This window comes from Ambystoma mexicanum, chromosome 5q, assembly GCF_040938575.1.
Source record: "Ambystoma mexicanum isolate Mex_15411 chromosome 5q, UKY_AmexF1_1, whole genome shotgun sequence".
NCBI lineage: Eukaryota > Metazoa > Chordata > Amphibia > Caudata > Ambystomatidae > Ambystoma > Ambystoma mexicanum.
The window spans coordinates 131,357,509-131,384,421 of NC_090933.1; the positions used below are offsets into that span (position 1 = coordinate 131,357,509).

Here is a 26,913-nt window from a genome sequence, read left to right on the forward strand (position 1 = left end):
CATGAACATCTGATTACTAATTGAAGAATGTATATAGGTAGGCTATACACTCTCGAGATTTAATGTGTTTGATTACAAGGATCGACCATGGTAAGCCATGGCTCTGTATCCATATAGTTGGGTGTTAATGGTTAGAATGCTGGGAATGATCTGCTTTGTAATTTATAAAAAACGTTATGCCTCCAGTATATGTTCTTATTAATGTTTACCTAAATTCATTGGCATAGTCTATTCCTCCGAATTTGGGAAAATGTATACTCTTTTACTAGATATCGCATAAAAGTTTGTACACATATGCAGATGGCACTTAATATGGATTATCCATACATTCTACCTAATATCTGGCTCTCTTTCAGGCCATTCAGGCGTACTGAGAAATACTTGGGCACCTTAACATTAGTTTCTGAGACTTGTAGCCCTATACACCTGAACACCTTTAAGATGGCCGCCGCCATCTTAGAATTCATTCAACTTACTCCGTCTTCGATGTTGGTACATCTGTATCCATTGAGTAAGACGTACGCAGCTGAACAGCTTCCCTGGTTACTGTGGCCACGGACGCGTGTGCAGCCCCATTCCCGTCCTGACTTCCAGCCTGGAACATCTTTATGAGGTATGTTAATGCGAGGTCTTCCATCTGAATCTTCGACCGGATTGTGCGGTCTTTCATTTCGGTACAGAGTTTTTGGTATGGTGTACCTTGAGAATATTTATATGTTCAGTTGCAGGTTTATGGATTCCTGACCGCACGAGTGTACTCTTACGCGCCGACTGCTTTATTTGCAGTACAGCGCGTCCTTGATAACTGAATAGCTTCCCGTAAGAGTTACGCAGCCGAGCAAGCCCCTTGAACTTGTCCCTCTCCCTACTGGGTGTCTCTACAGTTAAGCACGCAAGGTATTTGTGCCATTTATTTCTCCCAATATGCTGTGCAGCATCTGTTCACTAATGTCCAACATAGCATTTCTATAATACCCGATACGTGTATTCTCGAATTAGAGCACTGATAGTGCTGTCCATTCCCATGGCTACGCTGACACCATAGACAAGGGCATCCGAAAGCTCAACCCTGGAGGTTTACACAATACGATTAGGGTATGTATTATTGCAATATGTAGCACCTTATATATCCCTCTGAACAAACAGGCTTTTCTATTAATAGCCGGTTTACCTTATACCATTTAGGCATCATTCAGGTCCAGTTACCACTCGAAGCATTGGGCTTCACAGTCCACCTTTGGAATAGCTGTTTCTGCTGTTGGGCTTCTCTCAACAGTCACTCATACTCCACAGTCATACACGGGTGAGTGTTCTTTACGATCAGTGGCGTTTTCCTGTAGTTGGTTCCAGGGGCTAAGAAGGTGTTTTCAACCGCATGAATACATGTTAAGCTTCCATGTGCATATGGACTAAAATATAAGTAGCACAGTTATCTCTCATGAATACTTCACTCCTTGGAGTCCTCACATTATGTTTTTCCGAGACTTCTTACTTTGCATAATTGGTTGGTTAGGTATCTTTTCACTCAATTAAGAAACACGTATCTGGTTTTCGAGTCTAATTGAACACAGACAATTATTATGTGTATTGATTAACTCCTTTGATTTCTCACAAATATCATAACTGGTGATCTGATAGAAAATGAAAGAAACATTTTTAATGTTGTTTCCACTTGTCCATAATGATTTTCGACAATCAGCAAATTCATCCCAGGCTTCTGATGAAGAGGTTTAACCCTTGAAACTTGTAAAGTCGACAACATTGTTTATAACAAATATGTGTGTTTTGTCCATCTCACTACTTGAATGTTATATACAATTAAATTAGACTGTGTATTTTTAGAAATTCTGTGTATAAGTAATACTTTCAAGAGCAATTGAAAAGTCTGATTCTCTTAATTTTTTCAATTGATTAATTACAACTCCTTACCACCTTTTTGGTGGTCCCTTAATAGTGTGCACGGGACAGGAGGGATCCATAATAGGTTCCTTTTCTTCTCTTTCGTTTGTATATGAGGTCTGTGTGCCATGGCCTGATTTCCTCCCTTGCACCTGAAAACTTTAAAACCAGGATTTCTGGGATTTAATTCATCTTTACCAGTTACCTATCTCAAGGTATGCACCTAGCTCCCCTTTTTCACAGAAGCCAGACAGTACCTATACTCCTTAAAAAATCCCAGAAAACAGTACAGACTCAAGGCCAACTTCAAACACTTATTAACACTGAAACATTGAGGTGGTGAAGGAGCGTACTTTTAATTGGTGGGAAGCTGGTATCAAGACAAGCTCACCCGCACCTGGTTGTTCAGTCTGCACGCTGCTCACGTAGGTGGAAAGTTATTGACAGGGGTTAGTAACCAACCAATTGTAGAGGACCATGTAGTTGTGGGTCCTATAGTTGTGTAGCCAATGGGACGTTGTACATTTAGTGATGTTCATAGTGGCTATTTTGAAGGGAGGGCTTAGTTGCCCCACCTGTTGTTAAATATCCAATTATTTCTCTCTGTTACTCTATACGATTACACCTATACTTAGTAGTTCACTTAGAGCCAATCCCACTTCTCGATAGGTTTTAGAAGTTCGGCACATAGGATGACGTTGGTATTGACACAGGTCAGCACGTCAGGTATGACCAATTTAGGGTTTAAGAACCCACCTTTTTTATGAAATAATTGAGAGTTGAGTATCGAGCAATTGATGATGTTCGTTGTACTCGCTGTTTTACTTACTTACATTAAAACAGACAAACTATTTGCCAAGCTATTTGTGTCATCTGAATTATTGATGTTTGATTAAAATCAGTATCCCCACCCATCTCCAGGGTTTTGCTACACATTTTAAAGGACTGGAAGTCTCTAGTTCACTTGGTAGCAGAGGATGGTTAGATAAGATAGCATTGGCCGTCGACATAAGTAAACTTTAGGGTCTCGGCAATATCACATGACCTTTGCTATTTGGCTGACAGGACGTGAAGCTCCCCATAGATTGTGGTTAGAATAGAACCCAAATCTTGCAAGATGGGTGTGACGGGACCCCTATTTTAATATAGGAACCCCTCCCACATCTAGATAGGAAAGCAGCTCAAAGAGGCGGTAACAAAGGCGGTGATCCCGACGGTCCAAAGATGAAAACATGCAAACGGTGAGTGAATAAGACCAAATAGAGGGGCAAAAGGGATGCATGCGTAGTAAATAACGGAGAGTAATGGAGGGAGGCGGGGTAAAATATAATGTTTATATTTATGTTTATGTTTATTATTTATATTGTGCTCCAGGTACCCAAAGGCTTTAGGGCGCAGACAGAACAAAAAACAAAACATACAAACAAGTCTTACATAAGACAAGAAACAGGCAGAGTATGTAAAACATCAATATAAAAAACACACAACTTCAAAATAGAACAGGGAGTAATGGAGACCTAACAAGTCAATTGAACACATGGACTGGAAAAAAAGAAGTCTCCTTAAACAGTGAGGGGGATCAGATTATAACTAGAGGATCCCCTCGGAATGTATCTGCACAGTCTTAGGAACGCAGGTAGGGTTCTAGTCCCAGACCCCACTAAGACGCAATCATTATTGCCTTGCGGACTCCAGTCTTTCAGGTCCAGCCTACGGAGAATTCTAAGGTCCGATAGGCTGACCACACCGAGCCCAGTTCTCTGTCTTAACCAGGCAAGGACCTTAAACCTCAGAGCTTCTTTGGGCTCCTGACCAATAACCTTGCTGATATTAGTAATAATAAAGTTTCTCTGGTCCAAAACAAAGTCTTCAGTGCTTGTGTCTTCTATTTTGGGCATATGACACTTTCCTACACATAGGTTCTGAGAAGATCCCAATTTGGGGCAAACATTCATCCGTGTAGAATGTTTGTTCACCTCTTGGCCCAATTTCTGCACGGATGCTGGAATGGAAGCAGATGGTTCCAGGATAGAAATGACAATGTTAGGCTTGGTGATTATAATACTTTTGTTAATGGTCAAAGGAGGCTTAGCAAGTGCCGGGAATTCCCTACTACAAAGGTCAGATTGTGAAGCCTTGTCTAGCAGCTCTTTTTGAAAGTTGTCTTGACAGGCCTTGTCCAAGTTAACTGACTGGATCTCATCAGTTGGACTAAAGGATTCATTTGTTTGTGAGGCCATATTCTTGCTTAATGAACATGGATCCACAACCAATTTCCTTAGTGAATCCACTAAAAGGCCCAGATCGAATGGGCTTGTGCATAGCGGAAGCTCTTTGGCGATGCTGGCCATGAGATCCGCAAGAGTAAGAGTGTAAAATATATGTATATGGGGAAAGATATCGACTTGAGTGTTGAGGAAAATAGTCTTGAGGTGTAGCTTTGTATAAGGATACGTCCTGTTCCTAGATTTTAAAGAATGCTAGCAAAAGCCTTCATTCAGAGCCCCCTTTTATGAGGGACATATAGGAGACAAGATAAGTTTAAATACTTTCTTAAGGAAATTGGCTTAAGTTCCAGTTGGAAGACGAGTCCTAAGGAAAGGATCGTGAGGTGCATGTATATGTGGCTGGTCAAGTCTGTCTGTTTGGTTTTATGTGGTTGGAAAGTGTGATGATGCTAGAGCTGGAAAAAGAATTGTTTTGAGTGATAAAGAAACGTGAAAGTTAAGACGCAAAAAGTGATTATTTTAAGATTAAACTTTGATGGTTGTTTTTTAGCAAGATGAAAGTAAAAAATTGCATTGTAACAGGATTGGACCTTGCAACGATTGGTGCTCGCTCATAAGTGTATGTTGATTGAAACACAAATTGAAAACTAAACTAAAGCATAAGCCAAGTAGTAATAAAAAAAGAAGTAAAAGTTAGAAATGGAAGAAGTGTCATGCCCATAGGGAAGTGGTGAGTATGGAATAGTTGGAGACAGGTCCTCCATTGAATTCCCCCCATGCTCTCTCACGCTTTTCTGTCTACGGCCTAGTTGTTTTTGCTACGTGGCCGCCGCCGGAAGTATTTCTTCCAGCTCCTTTCCGGCGGTGGACGGGTTGCAACATACCTGGATTTCTCCTTTGTTGTTACGCTCTCATGTGTTTTCCCTTAGCGGTGCTCCGCTTCTTTCCTTCTTCCTTCTGCTTTGCTTTCTCCTTCCCAGGCTTACCCTTTCTGCGCTCTGCTTGTCAGATCACTGTTCCTGTTGCAGTCTTTCATACTTCTGCTCTCCCCTGCTGCCGCTTCGGCTTTGCCTGGTTTGCCCTACTCCCGATCTTACCTGTTTACTACACTCACCGGTTCTCCTCGCGGTCTTTGTGCTCGCCTTCTCCTTTGTCTCGTGCCTTCTTACCCTCATCGGTTATTCCGCTTGGTGCCGGCTCGTTAACTGTTCTTCCGTACCAGAGGTCTCTCCTCCTTCACTGGACTTCCCGATCAAGCACTTGCCTCCTCAAGGGTAGATATTCCCTAGATATCCATTTCTGCTAAGGACAGTCCATCCAACTTTGGGGTTTTTTATGCCAAGAGGCTTTTTCCCCATTCCAGGGAGTTACGGGAGAGGAGTCACTGATCCACTCATTCTTTGTGGACACGGTGGCTTCCTTCCGTGGCAGGCCATATCTTCACAAAAAAAAGGAGTTACCTGTCCGGAGAAGGAAAAAGAAGTCGGACCCTCAGTTGTTATCTTTGGGTGAGGAGGAAGGGGTGGAAGGGGAAACAGTATCTTCAGAGTTAGAGAAGGATATTTCTGACCCTTTTGACAGTTTGCAATGCCCAAAAGATAGGATGGCTACCCCCCAGCAAATACAAGAATTGGTAGCAGCGGTTCAAAACTTGAACCTAGAATTATAAAATCTAAAGAATGAAAATTCCGCTCTTCAACAAAGAGTGGCAGCAAGAGAGCAACAATCTACGGATCTCCCTCCCATGGCCTTAGTATTAGGGAAATTTGATGGCTCGCCCAGGAAGGTCAAGGAATTCCTTGAGGCTTGTAACATCCACTGTGCATTTCAAACTGGTTCCTTTGCCTCTGACCACGCTAAGGTGTGATACATGATTACTCACATGATTGGCAATGCCCTGGCATGGGCCACTCCTTTGGTTTCACAGTCAGACCCAGTCTTACAAGACTACAGTGCCTTTAAGACTGTTCTGCAGCAGACCTTTCTGAGAACCAAGAGTACCTTTATAGCGTCGGAAGACCTTTTGGATGTATGCCAAGGGAACTCGGATTTGTTGTCCTATATCACTTCATTTAAACAACTGGATGCAGAAGCAGGTTGGCCTGAGCAGGCTCAATACACCATATTCCGCAGAGGCCTAAGAGAGGATTTGAAAGACAAACTTGCTCGCATCGCCCGACCTCTGACGTTTGCTGATCTATTGACTGCGGTGCTCTGCATAGATTTTCGGATGGCGGAACGACGGATGGAAAAGAAGAAAGTACGAGGTTTTTTAGACTAATCTGATTCTAATCCCCTACCCTCCTCACCTTCTACAAGACAGACCAAAGAGGAACCTATGCAAATTGGAACCACCAGAGCTCTGCTTACGCCATAAGAAAGAAAGAGGCAAAGGGATGGAAGTCTCTGTATGTACTGTGGGGCGGCCACACATTTACTGAGAGACTGTCCGGATGTTCCACCAAGAAGATCGGGAAACGAGCACCCTTGGTAGGTAGTAGGACAGACTACCGAGAACTTCTGAAAGTCCTTATACCACTCTTTCAGTGACATCATCGATGACGGCAGAGGACTCCCGGTTTATGGTTTTGTCAGTGAAGATGAAGGTGGGCGATAAAGAAGTTGACTCTCAAGCATTATTGGATTGTGGGGCGGCAGGGAACTTTATTGATACTCTGTGAGCAGACAAGATGGGGCTATCGAGAGTGGCCAAGAAGGAAGATCAGAAGGTGAAAGGCGTGGACAGTGAACCTTTGAGCTAAGGCCTCATTACACATACCACCGACGAATTGACAGTCATTATCCAACAACACACAGAGAGACTGTCCTTTCACATAATACGTGCGGCTCACTTTCCCATAATATTCGGCATTGGCTGGCTCCGGAAGCACAATCCCACAATCAACTGGACAAAAAAACTGTTAAGTTTTCACTCTACCTATTGCAAATCTCACTGTCTTCCGGAACCCAAATATGAAACTATCAAGACTGTGTGTAGTGCTGAAAGCTGTGTGATACATTGTTTACCAAGTTACCTGGTTGAGTTCTCTGGGGTGGTTGAAGAAAAGAACCTATTGGAACTTCCCCCTCATCGAGCAGAAGATTGTAGCATTGATCTCACACCGGGGGCCTTCGTTCCCTTTCGAAGAATGTTTTCCCCGTCTTTGGGAGAAAAGAAGGTTCTCAGAGACTACTTGGATGACAATGTTACCAACGGATTAATAAGACCTTCCAAATCCCCTGCAGGAGCGTCCCTGTTCTTCATTCCCAAAAGAAACTCTAAGGATTTGAGGCCGTGCATAGATTACTGAGGCCTAAGCAAGGTAACCATACAAAACCGTTACCCCATGCCACTCATTGCTGAGATTATGCAGGTGGTCCAGGGATCTACTATATTTACCAAATTAGACCTACGGAATGCGTATCATCTGCTCCGAGTCAAAGCTGGGGACGAGTGGAAGACGGCATTCTGCACCCCTTTCAGACTCTTTGAATATCAGGTAATGCCTTTTGGACTCGTCAATGCCCCGTCCATTTTTCAGAGATTCATGGACCGTCTATTCTCTGATCTGCTTGGTCAAACCATCATCATATATCTAGATGATATATTAATCTTTTCACGCAACCCTATAGAGCATGAGGAACACATCAAAGAAGTATTTCACAGGCTGCAAGAAAATCGTTTATTGGTTAAACTTGAAAAATGTGTCTTCTCAGTGTCTTCCATCTCCTACCTGGGCTTTATCCTTTCGGGTCAAGGCATCCCTATGGATCCTCAGAAGGTAGTCGCTATTCTTGAATGGCCTTCCCCCTCCACGGTAAAGGAAGTCAAAAAGTTCCTTGGTCTAGCTAATTTCTAGCAGAAGATCATACCCGGTTTCTCCCAGATGGTATTACCGATCACCTCCTTACTCAAGAAGTCTTCCACTCAATTTCTATGGTCTCAAGCAGCAGAAGACAGTTTCATACATCTCAAACATTCCTTTTGTTCTGCGCCCATTTTGCGACAACCGGACCAATCCCAACCTTTCATTTTAGAAACGATGCATCCTCAGCGGCTGTGGGGGCTGCTCTTCTGCAACTGTATGAAGGCACAGAACATCCAATAGCATACTACTCCAAGGCGCTCAATTCAAGTCAAAATAATTACTCTGTAATAGAAAGAGAACTGTTGGCTACAAAATTGGCTTGCTTAGAATGGAGGCATTTACTTCAAGGAGGAGAACACCCATTCAATATTCGAACTGACTACAAGAATTTGCAGATGCCGAGACAATTTGAGTGTTATAACACCCGGCAGGCTAGGTGGGCTCACTTTTTTGCTCAATTTGACTTCAACGTCACCTATATACCTGGATCTCAAAATCAGTTGGCTGATGCTTTAACTCGTCGCAGTGACTACTGTTCTAATGAATATTTTGTTAAGGAACTCATGTTTCCCCAGACTAAGAACATCTCTTTACTCTCTTCTTTTTTGCAGCAAGTTAGGGAAGCATCTATTGGACTCTTAGGGCTTAAAGACCTGACCAGTAATTACTATTATGAGAAGGAAGAAGGACTCTACTTTGTCCAAGGGAAATTGTTCTTACCCAATCGGAAATTGAGAAAATCTGCTCTCTCTTGGTGTCACGACTCCAAGACGGCTGGACATCGCGGTCTAAAGGGAACTATGGATCTCCTTAAAAGATCCTTCTATTGGCCAGGCATGAAGCAAGATACTGCTCAATATCTCCAATCCTGAAACTACGTGCCTCCGGAGCAAGTATCAGACACAGAAACCAGTGGGTTTGCTGGAACCCAGTCCAGTACCACCAGGCCCATGGAGCCACATCTCTACGGACTTTATCGTTGATTTGCCTGTTTCACAGGGATGTTCCTGTATAATGGTTACCGTAGACTCATTCTCCAAGCTAGCTCACTTTTCTCCCTTACCCAGTATTCCCACATCCGCTGAAATAGTAGAGGTTTTCCTTAAGTATGTTTTTCGTCTCCACGGTCTCCCAAAAAAGATAACCTCTGATCGAGGAAGTCAGTACACTTCTCGGTTTTGGAGGGCGTTGTGTGAAGGTCTGGGCATTGAAAGGGCTCTATCATCGGGTTTTCATTCCCAGACCAATGGGTATACTGAGCGGCTTAACGGCACCCTGGAGCAATACCTCCGTTGTTATATCAATCAGCAACAAGACAACTGGGTGCATTGTTGCCTTCTGCTGTGTTTGCCTACAATAATTCCATTCACACTGCCCTGGGGATGAGTCCGTTTTTTTGTACCTATGGCTTTCACCCTCATTCCATCTTACCTTCTTCCAGTGTCAGTTCCAAGGTACCATCCAGAGGAAGCCTCGCTCACTCAGATCCAGGAAGCCCATAGTCTAGCCAAAACAAGCCTTCAGGAGGCATATGACTGGTATAAGACCCAGGCCGACAAACATCGCAGATCAGTGCCAGAATGGGGGGTAGGGTCTAAGGTAATGCTCTCCACGAAATATTTGCCTAGTTGGGTACATCCTTCCAAGTTGTCTTCCCAATATATAGGACCCTACTAGATCAGATTTATGGTGAATCCTGTGACCATTCGTCTCAAACTACCCAACAGTCTACGACGTTATGCACATTCCAACCAGACTTGTGGGGCCGTACCACTCACAAATTACGGTTACCTCCCAACCCTTCAAGTGATGAGTATGAAGTTGCCCAGATCTGTGATTCCAGATCTCATCGGGGAAGACTAGAATACTTGGTTCATTGGAAGGGATACCCCTGGTCTGAGAACTCTTGGGAGCACAAATCTAATATTCATGCCCCTCTCTTGGTAAGAAGATTCAACCGAAGTGACCCAGGCAAGCCAGGGGGAGTAGGTCTCCGTAGGGGGCATACTGTCATGCCCTTAGGGAAGTGGCGAGTATGGAATAGGTGGAGATGGGTCCTCTATTGAATTCCCCCTCACACTCTCTCACGCTTTTCTGTCTACGGTCTAGTTGTTTTTGCTACACGGTCTCCACCGGAAGTATTTCTTCCAGCTCCTTTCCGGCGGCAGACGCGTTGCCACATACCTGGATTTCTCCTTTGTTGTTACGCTCTCATGTGTTTTCCCTTAGCGGTGCTCTGCTTCTTTCCTTCTTCCTTCTGCTTTGCTTTCTCCTTCCCAGGCTTACCCTTTCTGCGCTCTGCTTGTCTGATCACTGTTCCTGTCGCAGCCTTTCATACTTCTGCTCTTCCTTGCTGCCGCTTCGGCTTTGACTGGTTTTCGCTACTGTCGATCTTACCTGTTTACTCCACTTACCTGTTCTTCTCGCGCTCTTTGGGCTCACCTTCTCCTTTGTCTCGTGCCTTCTTACCTTCATCGGTTATTACGCCTGGTGCCTGCTTGTTAACTGTACTTCCGTACCAGAGTTCTCTCCTCCTTCAGTGGACCTCCTGATCAAGCACTCGCCTCCTCGAGGGTTGATATTCCCTGAATATCTATTTCTGCTAAGGACAGTCCATCCACCTTTGGGATTTGTTATGCCAAGAGGCTTTTTCCCCATTCCCAGGCGGTTACGGGAGATGAGTCACCGATCCACTCATTCTTTGTGGACACGGTGGCTTCCTTCAGTGGCAGGCCATATCTTCACAAAAAAAGGAGTTACCTGTCCGGAGAAGGAAAAAGAATTCGGACCCTAAGTTGTTATCTTCAGGTGAGGAGGAACGGGTGGAAGGGGAGATGGTATCTTTGGAGTTAGAGGAGGATATTTCTGACCCTATTGACAAGAAGTTACACCATTAGTGCATCTTTGCAAACAGCTACCAAAGCATGCACTTAAACAGTACAGTGAGGAATGGGTTAAAGGGACCGTAGACAAAATGTTTATGCCATGGCCCCAGGGCGGGTCATCATCGAGAACAGTTCTACAGCATATATGACATATTGCATGTTGCGTACACAGGAAAAAAGTTAGAAAAGTGCCTAGCAAGTCTAGAGCTTTGGAAAATGTGTGAACATGAAAAGGAGGAGGGGCCTCCTTTAGATTGGATACTCAATATATGCAAAGAGGGGGGTGAAGAGCCTTCTGCTCCGCTCGCCCGATCTGGAATAAAATACGAGACTAAGAAAGACAAGGCATTATACCCATTAATGGAACTTAAAGCAGCGACGGGATATAGCAATCCGTCATGTGAGTCACCTACGTGAAGTAGTGACGAGGGCCCAGAGAAATATATCACCTCCAAAGTCCTGTGAGACAAGGAGAGACGTGATAAGGAGATAAGTGATCAAGCAAGCACATCTCTAGACATAGGGAGAGAAATAAAGAGATGGAAAGGAGATGAGGATACAACTGATGAGATAGCGCTCGTACAGAACGAATGGTTGGGAGGTCAGATTTTTCTTAAACTCGATGGTAAAGGCATCAAAGATGTAAGGCAAAGTGGAGACCAAGACGAACAAGACGGAAAAGAAAAGAAAGAGAGGAATGATTGAGAGATGAAGGAGCGAGAAGAAAAGATAGACAAAGACAAGAACAGTTATATCAAGATGAGCAAGCTAAAAAACAAGAGAGAGCAGAAGAACAAAGAAAGCGTGATAATAAAAGAACAGCAGAGGAAAAAGAAAGGCTAAAAGAGAAAAGAATAGAAGCCAATGAACAGGAAAGGATAAGAGAAAAGGATACAAAGGTGAAGGGATGAGAAAAAGCAAAGGGCAAATGAACGAAGGGATTTGAAAAAGAAAGAGGAAGATAAAGTAAGAGAAGAGGCGAGAAAGCGCAGAGAAGTCGATGATGACATGCAACGCAAAAGGAGACAGAGAGCATGCGATCTTGAGTATTTGGAAAGGGAAGTAAGAGATCCCAATCCACAAGTAGACTGGGAAGACATAGAGGAATTCTTTCCTGAGTCTGAGCCATTTCCAAGCACGTCTAGAGTAAATCTAGATGACAAATTTGACTTGTAAAGCATTGGGGGAACGATCGATAAAGTATATCACGAAATGCAAGCCCAGAAAGAAGCACAAAGGAAGGGAAAAAATGATTGTCTTGAGAGTACTCATTTGTATGACACAGAGGCAGCCTCCTGTAGTACAAGACAGAAGGAGCTGTCGTTAGACAGGTTAACATTAAATAGAGATGATGATGAGAGGAGTTGCACGCATTGGGTACAAGAAGTATCAGACGAAGAAAGGGAAACCTACTCAAGGGAAGTTAGAATTTTAATATGTGAGCTAGAAGAATATCCACCTTTGGATAAAGAAGTAAGATGGTCGGTGTAAAATTACCTATGTCTAAGGCATCAGAGCCACTGACACAGTCAGACCGACATAAGGAGCAACCCCATGGTCAGAGGGGAGAGTCCCCGCCATATGTAAGCAGGCTAAGATCATTGCCAGGTAGACAGCGATGTGGGAATATTACTCCAGCAGTAGAAAGACAAATGATGAGAGATGAGAATGAGTTTGGAGCATCGCAGTTCCCATTGTTAGAAAAAGGAGGAGCCAGGCCACAGTATATACCATGGCCCCAGATGGAGAGGGAAAACTTAAAATGTAAATTCCCGAATTTAACTTCCGGCTCTGGGAAATGGATACATGAGCTAGAAAAAATTACGGGAGGGAATACATTAGTTATAGGGGATATTAAAGGTCTTCTAATCGTCATACTTGGTGAAAGAGCTGATAACTTATGGACACCAGCAGGTTGCCCTGGTGTGACTACAGTTAACACTGTGCAGGATGGAGCACCGTTTAATAACTGTAGAGCAGCGATTTGGAAAGCACTTTGAGTGCTATATCTGCACATGTTCGATATGGGAGCTATAATGACAAGAAAAATGAAAGAAGGAGAGGACCCGTTGCTCTATATTAAACGTTTTCAAGATGCATGGGCGCTTGAAACACGTAAGGCTTGGGGGAAGTCTATAACTGCATTTTATCATATATTTTGCCAAGGGCTGCCAGAGCAGGTGCAGAAGCAGCACAATAAATTAGTGGGGATAGAAGCAAAACCATGGTCGGAAATTCAGTTGCCATCGCACATTATTGTAGACTCCTGCAGGATAAGATTTGCAAAAAAGACAATGCACGAAAAGGTGAAGAAGCAAAGTTAGTGCAGAAAAAGTTATCCAAGTATGCCATTGAAGGGCCAGTGTTAACTAATGTGGGTGGATCAAACCCGCAGGAAGCAGTACCTATGCGGCAAGTAAATAATGAAAGACAGTTTGATCAGACAAATAATGGATATGCTCCAAGAGAAAGGGGATATTGAGGGAGATGTTGGCAAGGTAATCAAGGGTATTGGCAGAATAATCAGGGAGGGTTTCAGAATATGGTAATCAAAACGCAAAATGGGCATATGGGAAGGCAACTGCTTGTGTGTTGGACATGTGGAATGACAGGGCACATAGCTCGCATCTGTAGAAGCCAAGGGATGGTACAGAATGCTCAGTTATCAAGACGGGGAATGCCAAATCCACCTGCACATTCGCAGCAAAGCGGAAATGGAGTTGCACAAGATCAAACAGTGCAACAGCAAGCGCCAAGAGTGCAGCAAGGCTTGCAACCACAGCAAGTAACAGGTAACCAACTGTAAGGACAATCACAGCAATCTCCTATGCAACTTCAGCAAAACACAAACACAGAGCAGCCTATGATGCGTAGAATGGGAGGTGCCACTGTTGGTGGAGGAAATCCATTCACGAGTGATGGAGTGAGGATGTACCCTCAATAGGACAGCTCACTGGGAGACCTGATGTGTTCAGTTCTATCTATTAAGCCGAATCCTCGTGAGGAGCCAAGGATAGATGTAATTATAGGTGGCAAAGCTTACTCTTTCCTAGTGGACATGGGTGTGACACACTTGTGTATACATGAGGGCACATTTTTAATGTCTGGCGATGCAATGAATACTCAGGGCTTTACAGGAGCTATTAGTCATGTTCCTTTTACAGACGAATTACCAGTCTCTATAGGAGAGTGTGACATGAAGGTGCCGCTGCTTTATTCAAGGCAAACACCTGTCAACATATCAGGACGAGATTTAATGACAAAAATGAATGACAATTTCATTTACAGAAGATGGCATAGTATGCTCAACACCAGGAATGCATTATTTAAACTTGTGCGCAATGATCAGGGCATACGCAGGACAAATGGCGCCTAGAGCAATACCGCTTGAACCCGAAGTGTTCCATTGTGGGATACGCATTTTGTTAACATGGCTGCCAGGCCTAATAGGCAGAACCATGAAAATACCAGATGAATTTCTATTTAGACCACAGATACCTATGGATGAAGAAGAGGGGCAAATGTTCCCCTTAGGCATAGAAGCAGCTATAGTCCGAGGAAAAATGGCTTTGCTTGATGCAACTGATGACAAAGGTAGATGATGGTGCACAGTAATTGCCTTTGAGGAAGGCTGCAGAGTGACTGTAGTCACTGATGAAGATTTGTTCGGAGATGACAAATCTGACGATTTTGTGATATTTGAAAAATGCATCACTTATTGGGATAAAGCAATTAAGAGAGAGGTCCTGCAGAGAATGATGCTAGCAAAGAAGCATCCTAAATATTTTGACGAAGATATGGCAAAAGTGCCAATTTCATTATGGACCACTGGCCCCTATGACGTAGGCTTACTGAAAGGAGTTGGGGAAGTCAAGATTAAATTGAAACCAGGAGCAATTTTACCTCGAGCACGACAATATCTGATGTCTCGAGAGGCAGATGAAGGAATTTTCAAGATGATTTCCGCCATGATGGACCAAGGTATCTTAGTGACATCAGAGTCCTCATGTAATACGTCAGTTTATCCTATTAAAAAATCAAAGGGGGGGTCTTGGAGACTAATTCAAGATTTCTGCCCAATAAACAAGATTTTAGAGGCTGAGTTCCCTCTAGTTCCTAACCCGTCCACGATTCTATGTAATATACCTGTTGATGCACAACATTTCACGGTGATTGACTCAATCACATTGCACAAAGACTCACAAGATTTGACATCATTCACATTTAGACAAGTACGATTAAAAATCACAAGGCTGCCCCAGGGGTACTGTGAGTCCTCCAGATGGACTTGAGCAATATTGCTTTAGAAAGCGTTGTCCTGCAAAACGTAGATGACATTTTAGTTTGCAGCACCAGAGAGGAAGAGTGCAGACGCGGTTCTGTTCAACTGATGATTATACTTGCTGACAAAGGATATAAGGTTGGCAAGGAAAAGTTACAATATTGTCAACAAGAAGTGTTGTACATAGGCCAAATGATTTCACTTGAAGGAAAGAAAGTTACTCCTGAAAGAGCAAGAGCTGAGGCCATTCTAAAAACAGCCAAAAAACACACGATAAAACAAATGCAGAGTTTTCTAGGATTATGCAATTATTTTAGAGCATGGGTCTTTGACTACAGTTCATACACTAGGCCAATTTTGCAGGCCTTAAAGAAAGCACAGGCAATGCAAGAGAAAATCGTGTGGACTGAGGCAATGGAAGAAGGGTTTGACAAACTGAAAAAAGCCATTTGCACAGCTCCCATTTTAGGGATTCCCAATTATGCAGAGGAATTATTTTTATTCTCGCACACAGATGACAGCAGTACATACACAGAGAACTACATTGGGGTACAAACCCCTTGTATATTACAGTGGAATTTTGGAACCAGTAACGAGAGGTCACTTTCCATGCGAACAAAGTTTAGCAGCTGCTGCGTTCGCCATAGAGAAGGCTACAAACATAGTGATGGGACGTTCCATGAAGTTATTTGTTGAACATGCATTATTTGCAATTTTAGAAAAACCAAAAGGCACGTTGACTACTCAAAGGGCTTCTGCCAATGAGTTAATCATATCGACTCCAGCGATTAAAATAGTCCAATGTAAAATAGTGAATCCAGCTATGTTTATAGCTGAGCCAATCACAGAAGGAGAGCCTATACACGATTGTGCGAACTATGAAGAGTTCTGTGATGAGCTCCCTAGAGTAAAGGAGAATGCACTCGCAGGGGGAGGGATTGTCTTCCTTGACGGTTCTTCAAGGATCGATTAAAATGATGGGCAAAGATATACAGGCGCTGCGGTAGTGAAACATTTGACAAATGGAGAATTTCGAGTGCTTGTGAATTCTCGATTGCCATCACATTATACAGTGCAAGCTGCAGAATTATTGGTGTTGATACTCGCAGTCGAGAATCACGCAGAACAGAAAGTGACAGTGTACAGCGACTCTGATCGTGGGCACAGCAATTGGAAAAAAATACAGTATCCTGATTCATTCCATACAGAGCTCTTGTTCGGAGTTACTGTGACCTGAACTTTGACAGTTTTCCAAAAGGAGATGTTCATCTAAGAAAAAGGCGATCTGTGGGACTGATAAATCGAACAAAGAGAGTGAACTACTTCTCTGCTAAATCAATAGAAGCCTTTGATGCCATCTCGTATGAACACAGGTTGTTCAGCCAGACCTCATCAGTATTCACAATGATCTTTATGCCAAGAATCCAGGTTGGAGCAAATACCAAGTGGTTACAAATCACCAGATGAGAATTGCTGCAGACAATTAACGCAACTATAAAAGGATTCAATGCAATCAGAGAAGAAATGAGAGCTGTAAGTCAAATGACTCTCCAGAATAGATTTGTCCTGGATACGATTACAGCCATGGATGGAGGTGTTTGTGCCCAAATTGGAGAATCATGTTGCACATTTATACCTTCTCACAATGACAAGAAAAGAACTTTGACAGAGGCCATAAACATGCTAAGGAAACTCCATGGCCAGATGATAGAAGAAGTAGAAGATATTGCTGATGACAGCTGGTTTGGAAATCTCTTCTCATGGGTTCCACAATGGATGTCAGATATGTTCGAATTTCTTGGAACCTTGCTATTATTATTGATGCTTGGATTCTGTGTGATCAAGATAATAATCTTGCAATGCAAGAAGACAGCAAAGAAAGCCATAGTGATAAAGATCGTGATCGATGTTGAACCAGGATGGAAGCCTAAAGACTTAACTGATGAAGAGATCAGAGACTTTGTGAAGTCTAGCATCCATGTATCCGGGGAACAAAGTTCCTGTATCCAAAGGACCACAGAAAATATATGGGAAGATGGATCTACTGCAGTCCAAGCGGACAGTGCACGCTCATGATGTGGAACAAAGATGAGCATGTGAAATCAGCTGGATGCCTAAAGCGAGTCATAAAAATACGGATCCCTAGGAGGCATTTCTTTAGACCAGGATGTCTAGGAATAGAAGACGATGTGAGAGTGGTCGATAAATCGCCCAGAGGAGCCAAGTACCCCTACTCCACCTACCCCGCCTACATTACCTGAGAAGTAGGAACCAAAGTATGTGACATATACTACACTAATCAGAAGGCAAGAAGAAGAGCAACGACTCTGTACAGTACCCATAAGAATACCTATACATAAGAGAATGTGGGAAGTGAGTATCTATTAAGAAAACCATACCTACATCCAAGACAATATGATGGCCATTTGTATGTGATTCCTGAAGAAACAAAGAAATTGAATGACCAGGATGAATGGTGACGTCATACGAAACTGAATCGACTCCATATATAGAAGATAACGAGACCAGAGAGGCAGACAATTTATGAAGAATGAAGAAGTACTAAGGATAAGTGACATCTTGAGATCAAGATAAAGAGATTTATGCCATAAGCATGATGAAGATACTGAGTTAGTTTAACCCCTTAAGTGCCAAGGGCGAGCTATCTCGTCCTTGACATTACCTCTGTGTTGCCAAGGACAAGATAGCTCATCCTTTTTGGCACCTTGTTTTGAGCGATCCAACCTTGTTTTGACAGTAATCCAACCCCTGGGCTATGTGAGGGGGAGGTCCACCAAATGGATGGGGGGGGCACCTCATGCAGCCGTTCGTAGGAGCCCCAGGGCGGCCTGCATGAGGTGCCCCCCATCCATTTGGGGTGGGGGGAGGGCCACCAAAAAACATGGGACAGGCCCCCCAGTGGTTGGGGCAGTAAGGTTTGGGCACCCTGGGGGCAGAATGGCACAGTATTGTGCCCATCTGCGCCAAGGGGAGTTGGGTAAACAAAGCAAAAAAGTGAAAATGGTAGATAGCGTTTTAGGGGTGGCTGTGGGGCACCCCAAAGTGCCGGGGAATTTTGTAGTGGGAAGGGGTGGTGGCCTCCTCTCCCCACCCACAATGGAGTGGGGGCCATGTCATGCAGCCCTCCCTGGGGCAGATATCTGCTCCTATGAAGGGACACCTCACCCCACGGAGGAGTGCATGACAGCCCCCTATTATCTGCCCCTAGGGAGGGCTACATGAGATGCGCCGCCCTCCATTTGGGGGGTGGAGAGGTGCACCACCCTTCACATTACAAAATTCCCTGGCAGTTTAGGGTGCCCCTCAGCCCCCCTAAAGTGGTCTGCCATTTTCAAGTCTTTTCTTTGTTTAGCAAACTTGCCTTGGCGCAGATGGGCACATTGGTGTGCCAATCTGCCCCCAGGGTTCTCAAACCCTACTGCCCCATCCATTGGGGGGATTGTCTGAAGGTTTGGGGTGTGCCTCTCCCCCCACCCCAAATGGAGTGTGGGTGGCACCTCATGCAGTCCTCCCTGGGGGCAGATCTCTGCCCCTATGAAGGGGCAAATGTATTTTCATTGGGGGGGTGAGGTTGAATAGACCACCAGGGATGGCTTGCAAGGGCGGGGGCATGATTGGAAGGTATGAGTGTAGATTTGTTTTTGCTGGGGTGACCGTAGGTAACAAATGTTTTTTGTTTCATTTACAGCTTTTTCTACGTGAGCAGCTGCAACGTTATGTGAGTACTGTTTTTTTATTATTCTATCGGTAGGGCCGACCTTCAGTGGGGTGGGTGAGACTGGGGTTGGATTGTTGGTGGTGTGGGTGGGAGTGGGCCGTCTGGGCAGATATTTTGGCGGGCTGGGACACAATTGCAGGGACAGGCCACAAATTGCCCTCCATGCCAGCAGAACATTGGTGTTTCCCTGGGAGTGGATGTCTCCCATGTGGGTTGTCCTTCTGCAAGCCCAGGCTGCACCTCTGGCTGTTCTACGTTACAGATGTCACCTCCGGGGAGGAATGGGGATCCTGCCAGGGCTCCCTGGAGCTGCCGCTGTGCTTAGGGGACAGTACACCCACATGGCACATGGATGTCCAAGGCCGGGGACATCACCTCCAACCGTCCTGGAGTTGCGGCTGGGCTGCATTCGTTTTTCCCTTCGGGGAGGTATTGGCACACTGCCGGGACTCCCTGGTGGGGAGAAGCTGTAACGCAGGCCAGCCAGAGCTCCAGCAAAGTCGGCGGTAATGTCCCTGGCCTTGGGCACCCTTCTCCTATGTCGGTCTTTGGCGGGGCTTGTGGGTAATAAATTCTGGGCCGATTTGGGCAAGTCAGACCTCTGCGGATTCCCACAGTGTCCTCTTTTCAGAAATGCATGGGGTTCCCTGTTTTCCTTAGTGGCTTGGACACCATAGGCCCATATCTGTACGGTGTGCCCTTCTGAAAAAATTGTGAAATTCAGCTGTCGGAAAAGACTTGGGGTTAGCCGTGTTTTAGGCTTCCCCCTGGGTGCCCAGGGAGCTGCATCCACACATGTGAGGTACCGTTTTCATCGGGACACGTGTGGGAACGCGGGAAGGTAGGCCATGTGTTGTTGGCGGCGTGTTTCGGTGGGTGAGTCGAGTGAAATGTGCGGAAATTGGTTTTTTTTGCCACATTTTGGACTTTGCTGGGGATTCTGGGTAATACATTCTGGGCCGATTTGCACAAATCAGAACTCTGAGGATTCCCGCGGGTGTCCTATTTCTGGAAAAGCATGGAGTTCCCTGTTTTCCTTGGTGGCTTAGACACCCTAGGCCCCTATCTGTATGGTGTGCCCTTCTGAAAAAATCGTTAAATTCAGCTGTCGGAAAAGACTTGGGGTTAGCCGTGTTTTAGGCTTTCCCCTTGGCGCCCAGGTAGGTGCATCCACACATGTAAGGTACCGTTTTCATCGGGACACGTGTGGGAATGCAGGAAGGTATGACATTTGTTGTGTTGTGGTTTTCATAACGTTTCGACCCATTTGCTGGTGCCCTTTGTCACACAACCCTTTCATTTCCCAAATGTGCCCTACATTTAGTCGCTGCTTTAGGGACCATACACTTTTGCAACCTGCACAAGTCACCTACCCTTGAAAAGGTCTGTCTGTGCTCATTCAAAAAATGTATGCTTGCCGTTCCTCACCACATTAGTTTTCCTGATTTACACATGCTAAGTACGTCTTTTCAGGCCGTAAGCATAAAACTCCTGTGTACCATGGCTCAGTGTTTGGCTTGTGGTATTGCTTCTTTTGTGAAACACTACAAAAAATGTCTGATGTCCTAACTGCAAGAGTTGGGGGAAATGTAGCAGAGCATTGTTTTTCACAAAATTCATAGAAGCCAACCATGTCCACCACATACCTTTTTTTCGGTCATTTTCCCGCTTTTTCCCCAAACTATGGAATTTCCCCGCACCTAGTTGTTGTCTGACCTTCACAAATCATCCCGTCCTAAACTTGGAATGTTGTCTACTTTTCAGAAATGTATGCCTTTCTGTCCTCCAATTCGGCTTTCCTACCCTTTTCTTGCATTCCGTCCACGCATGTCCAATTGGAAAAAATGGCCAAAATCGCTTACCTCTCACAAAACGGTTGATAACCACATCAAAATATTTTTTTCCGTTTCCACTCAACCTGTTCTTGAAAGCCAGGTAATTGGGGAATCCAGCACAGCAAACCATTTGTTCCTAGCTCTTACAAGAGAAAAACCACTGGCTTCTTTGTACATCATTTTATTGGCATTATTTTGGAAAAACCCCAAGGTTTTCACACTTTTTGCTTATTTTCTCTCACCTAGGATTGCTTGGTGGCGTTACGACCACCTGCATGTGGGTAAAAAAGGGGCCAAATTTAGCCAAGATATCTCATGCAACAAAAAGGTTACAAGGCATTGAATGGCGAAATACCGGAATCACCAGAAAAGGCCATGGCACTTAAAGGGCTAAAGTTTACAGATGCAATGAAACGCAAGCAGCAAAGCAATCATGAAGCTAGCCAAATGCTTATAGTAAATAGATTGCGGCAAGTGCCAACATATTCATATATACCACACAGATACATATGGATTGAATAAAGAATGAAGGTTCCACTATGTATATAGCATTCTTGAGCCACGAGGAAAGCCTCAATTCAGTGTCGCAGTTACAAAATCAATTGAATTAAACAGAGTATATTTCAGCTAAGAAGTTGGTTGAGCCAAAGAGCCAAGGTCTTATCAGAACTAAAATTGGCTGACATTATATATAATTAACGTGAAAGAACAGAGGCTCCCGTTCAAGGTCAAGTGAAAACAAAAGACGTCAGAGGACTATTGGAGAATAGAAATCAAATACAAGAAAAAGGCTCAAATCGTGGTGTTCAGTCACGTGATGAAACAAAGTTGGACGCATGAGGAGATCACACTGACGCACAGAAGCCAGACAGTACCCATACTCCTTAAAAAATCCCAGAGAACAGTACAGACTTAAGGCCAACTTCAAACACTAATTCACACTGAAACATCGAGGTGGTCAAGGAGTGTACTTTTAATTGGTGCGAAGCTGGTATCAAGACCCGCACCTGGTTGTTCAGTCTGTATGCCGCTCACGTACGTGGAAAGTTATTGACGGGGGTTGGTAACCAACCAATTGTAGAGGAACACATAGTTGGGGGTCCTATAGTTGTGTAGCCAATGGGACATCGTACATTTAGTGACATTCATAGTGGCCATTTTGAAGGGAGGGCTAAGTTAAGTTACCCCACCTGTTGTTGACTATCCAATTATTTCTCTCTGTTACTCTATACAGATATTACACCTATACTTAGTAGTTCACTTAGAGCCAATCCCACTTCCTGATAGGTTTTAGAAGTTTGCCACGTAGGATGACGTTGGTAAGGACGCAGGTCAGCACATCTGGTATGACCAATTTAAGGTTTAATAACCCAACTTTTTAATGAAATAATTGAGAGTTGAGTATCGAGCGATTGCTGATGTTCGTTGTACTCCCTGTTTTACTTACTTGCATTAAAACAGACAAACTTTTTGCCAAGCTATTTGTGTCATCTGAATTATTGATGTTTGATCAAAATCTGCATCCCCATCCATCTCCAGGGTATTGCTACTCATCTTAAAGGGCTGGAAGTCTCCAGTGCAAGAGGTTTTTGATTCCTCCAGAGATGGAGTGGATGTTGACCCTCTTCTATCTTTATTCAGGGGGCTAAAAAAGATTTCGGTGGCCTAACTGTTCTCCAGTTTTTGGTCGCCCGGGTCAATGTAGGGCTCTTTTAGTATCTTGCACTTTGTTTTTTCCACCTTCTCTCTCTCTCTCTCGCTCTCTCTGTCTATCTTTCTTTCCCTTTCTCAGGCCTCTATTATCTCCTCCTCTAGATTGTCAGGGCTGATCTTCATAGTGTGGCCCCACTCTCCACAGAATAGGCACTGTTCGAAACAAGAGGTTTCCGACTCTTCTAGGGATACTGTAGATGGAGACCATCTCTTGTTCTTATTCAGGGGGTTAAAAAGATTTTCTGAGGTGTTATGGTTCTCTTGGCGTGGTCCCTCTGGCATCCTCCCATATGAATTTCTTACCTCTTCTCTTATTTGTTTGCCCTCTGTTTCCCCCTCTGAATGGTAAGAAAGGGATTTTATTCTCTATAGAAGGGATTTTAATGTCCTTTCCTGATTTTTCAGGAGATTGTATTTTCCCCAGGATCTCATATAGGTGATTATCTTTGGGTATTTTATGTATCCCCCTCTGCCTTTAGTTTGTGAGAGTTAGATCTATCTGGTGTACACTTTCTTTTCCCTTGAAATTTGTTTGGGAGGAAATCCTCTTGCGAGGGATCTTTACATTTCTTGTGTCTAAAGAGACAGAGGTAGGAAGGGAGGTTTTACGAGAGATTCACTAACCCCCTCTGGATCTTTAGTGGTTTTCTCCGGTAGGGAGCTCCATAGGTTCTCGTATACAAGGGTTCCCAGTATTTCACCCCGTCAAATGGTTTTGGGAAGAGGGGAAAAGTTGAGTACCACACATTTTAGCTCATTTCCATAAGATATAAGGGGAAAGATCTCTATGCCCTGCTTCTTGAGAGGTACCACATAGATGGCAGAGGGGGTCTAATATCCCATCTGCAAGTCTAGAGAGATCACCATTTTATCCTTCTCTGGCATAGGATAGTTGTAGGGACATTGAAGGTAATAGCTATTTCCCTCTATCATTTTTTTGGTCGGGGAGAATAGCTTGAGAGGTCAAGGTGAGATATTGTATTCCCATTTTCTGTACCAAAGATGCGAAGGGAGATGTTATTCTCTCCATCGATTTCTCACCATTGTGGAAAAAGGAGTTTGACAGGATTTAAACACAGTAACAAAAAGTATTCATATTGGAAAAAGAGGGTGTTAGAGTTTTCGAGTGTCCTATGAGGTAGGATGTAGAAGGTCTGCGAAATGGACGAGAATGACTGGGATGCAAAACAGAACATAGGGAATTGTGGGACCTGTAGTATTCTGTCATAGGAGATTGGGGTTTCAAAAGATGCCAATCAGAGGGACGGGGTTGCCAGGGTTTGCTGGGTAAGTGGAAATAGCAGGGTTCGTTACATGAACAAAGGGAATTTTGGCAATCATGTTGTTTTGTCCGATCAGGTTGGGAATTCAGAAAATGATAATCAGAGCGACTGGAAGAAGAAGAAGGATGGGAAGTATTTCGAAAGGAGACCGGTGAAACAATGATGCTAGGAGTTATGCTTTTTGGCTGTAACCGGGTTTCAGACCTTAGAGTATCGATTACGTATGGAGGGGATGTTGGATCGTGGCAGGAGAGTACTAGCAGCAAGAAGGGAGGGAGATGCAATACAGCCCATGAAAGCCTCAGATATCTTGCCATCCTCTCCTTCTCTGGCAAGATACCACGACTCCCTTTGGGTATTCTCCTGAGAATAACCCTGGGCTCCTCTACCCAGGTGATCATTTCCCACTTGTCTGCCTTTTGGGTGTGGATAAGAGAAGGACCTCCTTTTGTTGGTCACCTGAAAAAGGGACTCTTGAGGTGTGCTAGGTGAGATAACCTCAGATATGTCACAATGGAGAGTGGAGAAATGAAGTACCTCAATGGTTCATGGTGTCACCTTTTATACAAAACTGAGCCTGCATCATCAGCATAGGTCATTTGTTGTTCATTTGCAAAAGATAATACCACAAATATGTTTAAACTACATACACAATAATTCAACCAATCCTTATATAATCTCAAGTGGGTTGTACAAACTGTATATTCAGCATATTTTCTTGCTATGTCAACAGTCTTTACTTTGCTTATGGCTCAATCATATACTTTGTCCACCAGTTCACGGTTGGTGGCTTATGTTTGATATCATTAAACATAACCCTGTCTGCCTCTCATTCCAACAATGGTAATCTTATTTAAGCAATCTTTCAGAGACCTTTTATAGGCTGATAAGAACGAAAAGGCTGAGCACTACGATTGAATGTATAATTAACTTTCACTCTGTGCTGTCAGCCTTTACACAGTATTAACCAAGAGAATGAGGCTATATTGAAACAGGTTGTCCTCCTCTGCTAAATGGGAGGACAAGCTTTTAATCTCATTTAACCTAGGTTGTCTTAACGAAGGCCAAGAAACTAAAACAAACCCTCTTCACAAGTTAAGTTTTTCCCACAATAACATGTTTTTGTAATGATTATAGGAAAAGGCCACAAATACATTTCTATTTTGATTTGTTTGGTTAAATAAACAAATGCAACCCTTTTTGAACATCGCAAGAAAACAGGGTTTTAATCGCAAAAATGTATTAGCTTATGGCTAAGCAAATGCACATACTATTATTATATTCTAACAAACCCTCATTTTGGCCTAAGCTAATTCATTTTCCGGATAAGTAATGTAAATCGGTTAAACTTTCAATATCTATGTCCATTAAATCCTGAACTTACATTTCTTTAATCATCATGACATTAGCTTCATGGTTATCCATGGGAAGGAGCTTCATTTTTTTCACTACTCTAACACAGCTCTAGGATACAAGGGAACAACGCTGGAATGCACTGCAGGCAACAGCAGCGACCTAACATTAAGCCTAATATCACTAACAATTTAGACAGCAACTTCCATCCCCAATCCTTTAACAAGCCCCAGAACCATTAGGACTAGCTGTTCTCGTGTCTGACCTCATAATGTACTGCTTCTCTCAATACGTGTAATCGACGAATGGCATCGACAATATCCCCGGAGCTATCAGGCATTTATGTACAGCAAGAGGAGCCCACTATTTTGCTGACCCATCCTTTCACGGCCATGAGAATGTCCAACACCATCTTATTCTGAAGGGCCACCAATCTAATAGCGTTCTGCTCAGTTGTTAGATTTACATATATATTTGCAGTCTCATTCAACATACCTTCTACCACTCTACTGAGCCTAAAAATGCTTCAGGAGTTAAGGGCAACCCCTAATAATGGTATTACCCCCTTCCCAAAAAATGCTGCCACTGGGCATCAGTATCAGTCTTGTCCACTTCTCTTTTTCCTCTCTGTAATTTTACATGCTGGTTTAAATTATCTGTGGAGGCCACATAAACTCCAGGGAATATATTAGAAAGGTAACATATGCCCGTCCAACCCTTCTTCAACCTTTCCCGTCTTCACACACAATACCAATTCCCACAAGGAAGAATGTCATTAGTATAATTGGTGTAATCAATGATTGCATCGAAGAATTGCATATTATAATATTTTCTTCCTATAGGCAATGGGGGCTCTCCTATCCTATCGGTTACATGGAATAAAGGACAGGTAACATTCATATAAGAGGTGTAGGACCACCATGGGTGTTTAGACACCCTACTCAAACTTGAAGGATTGCTATTAAGGGTGATATTACATATTGCTGGGTTTATAATGGTAGTGTTAACCACTATCCTTCCAGGCGGGGCACATACTCTATCCCAATAATTTATCAAACTGTTATGAGACAGAAAAAGTACAGCACATAATATTGATCGGTTAACTGGGACTGCATAATAAGGTATTCCTATTCCATCTCCACGCTGCGGGACATGTAAACAAAGCCAACAGTCTATTCTTTTAATAGCTTTTTGAACTTTCTCTAAGATGCGTACATACAAATTATTTTGGTAACTCTATCCCTCAAATATATCCAAGTGTGAATGGGTATGGGGTAAAACATAGGGGAAAAGGGAGCTTGGTAGTGGCTTGATTATCATCGGGAAGAAGTGTCTTTAAAAGATGCACAGAATCATGCTCAAGATACCTAAAGATCACAGAAAGTCTCATCACCAGGATCGTACATAATTTCAGTATTACGATTCGGTCCTCTTTTGTCTATAGTTTTTGCTAGCGTGAAGGTAGTCACTTTATTGTCTTTCATTCGAATTTGATCACTCTATCGATGCAACTCCATAATGCAGGTTTCTTCAGTCCTTACATACCCCGTTACCTCCTGGTGTGCACAGGGGTCAGGACATGTTGGTTTCTTGTGGGTGCAGGGCTGACCTCAATATCAGACCTGCACTTGTAGGTTTCTGGTGGGTACAGAACTGACATCAGTACCAGATTTGCACTTTCCTACCTTCATAAGCCCAACCCTATTTTTTTCCTGGGTCTCAGATTGTATCTAGTCACTCCTGGAATGGCGTGCTCTTCGAACAACGTGGGTGTCTGTATTGAAGACTTTATATCAGGATTTGACAGACTCACAGGGGTGCAAAAAT

General features: G+C 43.6%; 1 long non-coding RNA gene across 1 annotated transcript in view; it reads left to right on the forward strand.

Moving 5' to 3' along the window:
• Positions 1 to 521: 521 nt before the first annotated feature.
• LOC138498556 (uncharacterized) overlaps positions 522 to 26,913 on the forward strand; it is a 293,073-nt gene continuing 266,681 nt past the window's right edge. The window contains exon 1 of the long non-coding RNA XR_011278743.1: positions 522 to 613. This is a non-coding gene — a long non-coding RNA (uncharacterized lncRNA). The remainder of the gene's footprint in view (positions 614 to 26,913) is intronic.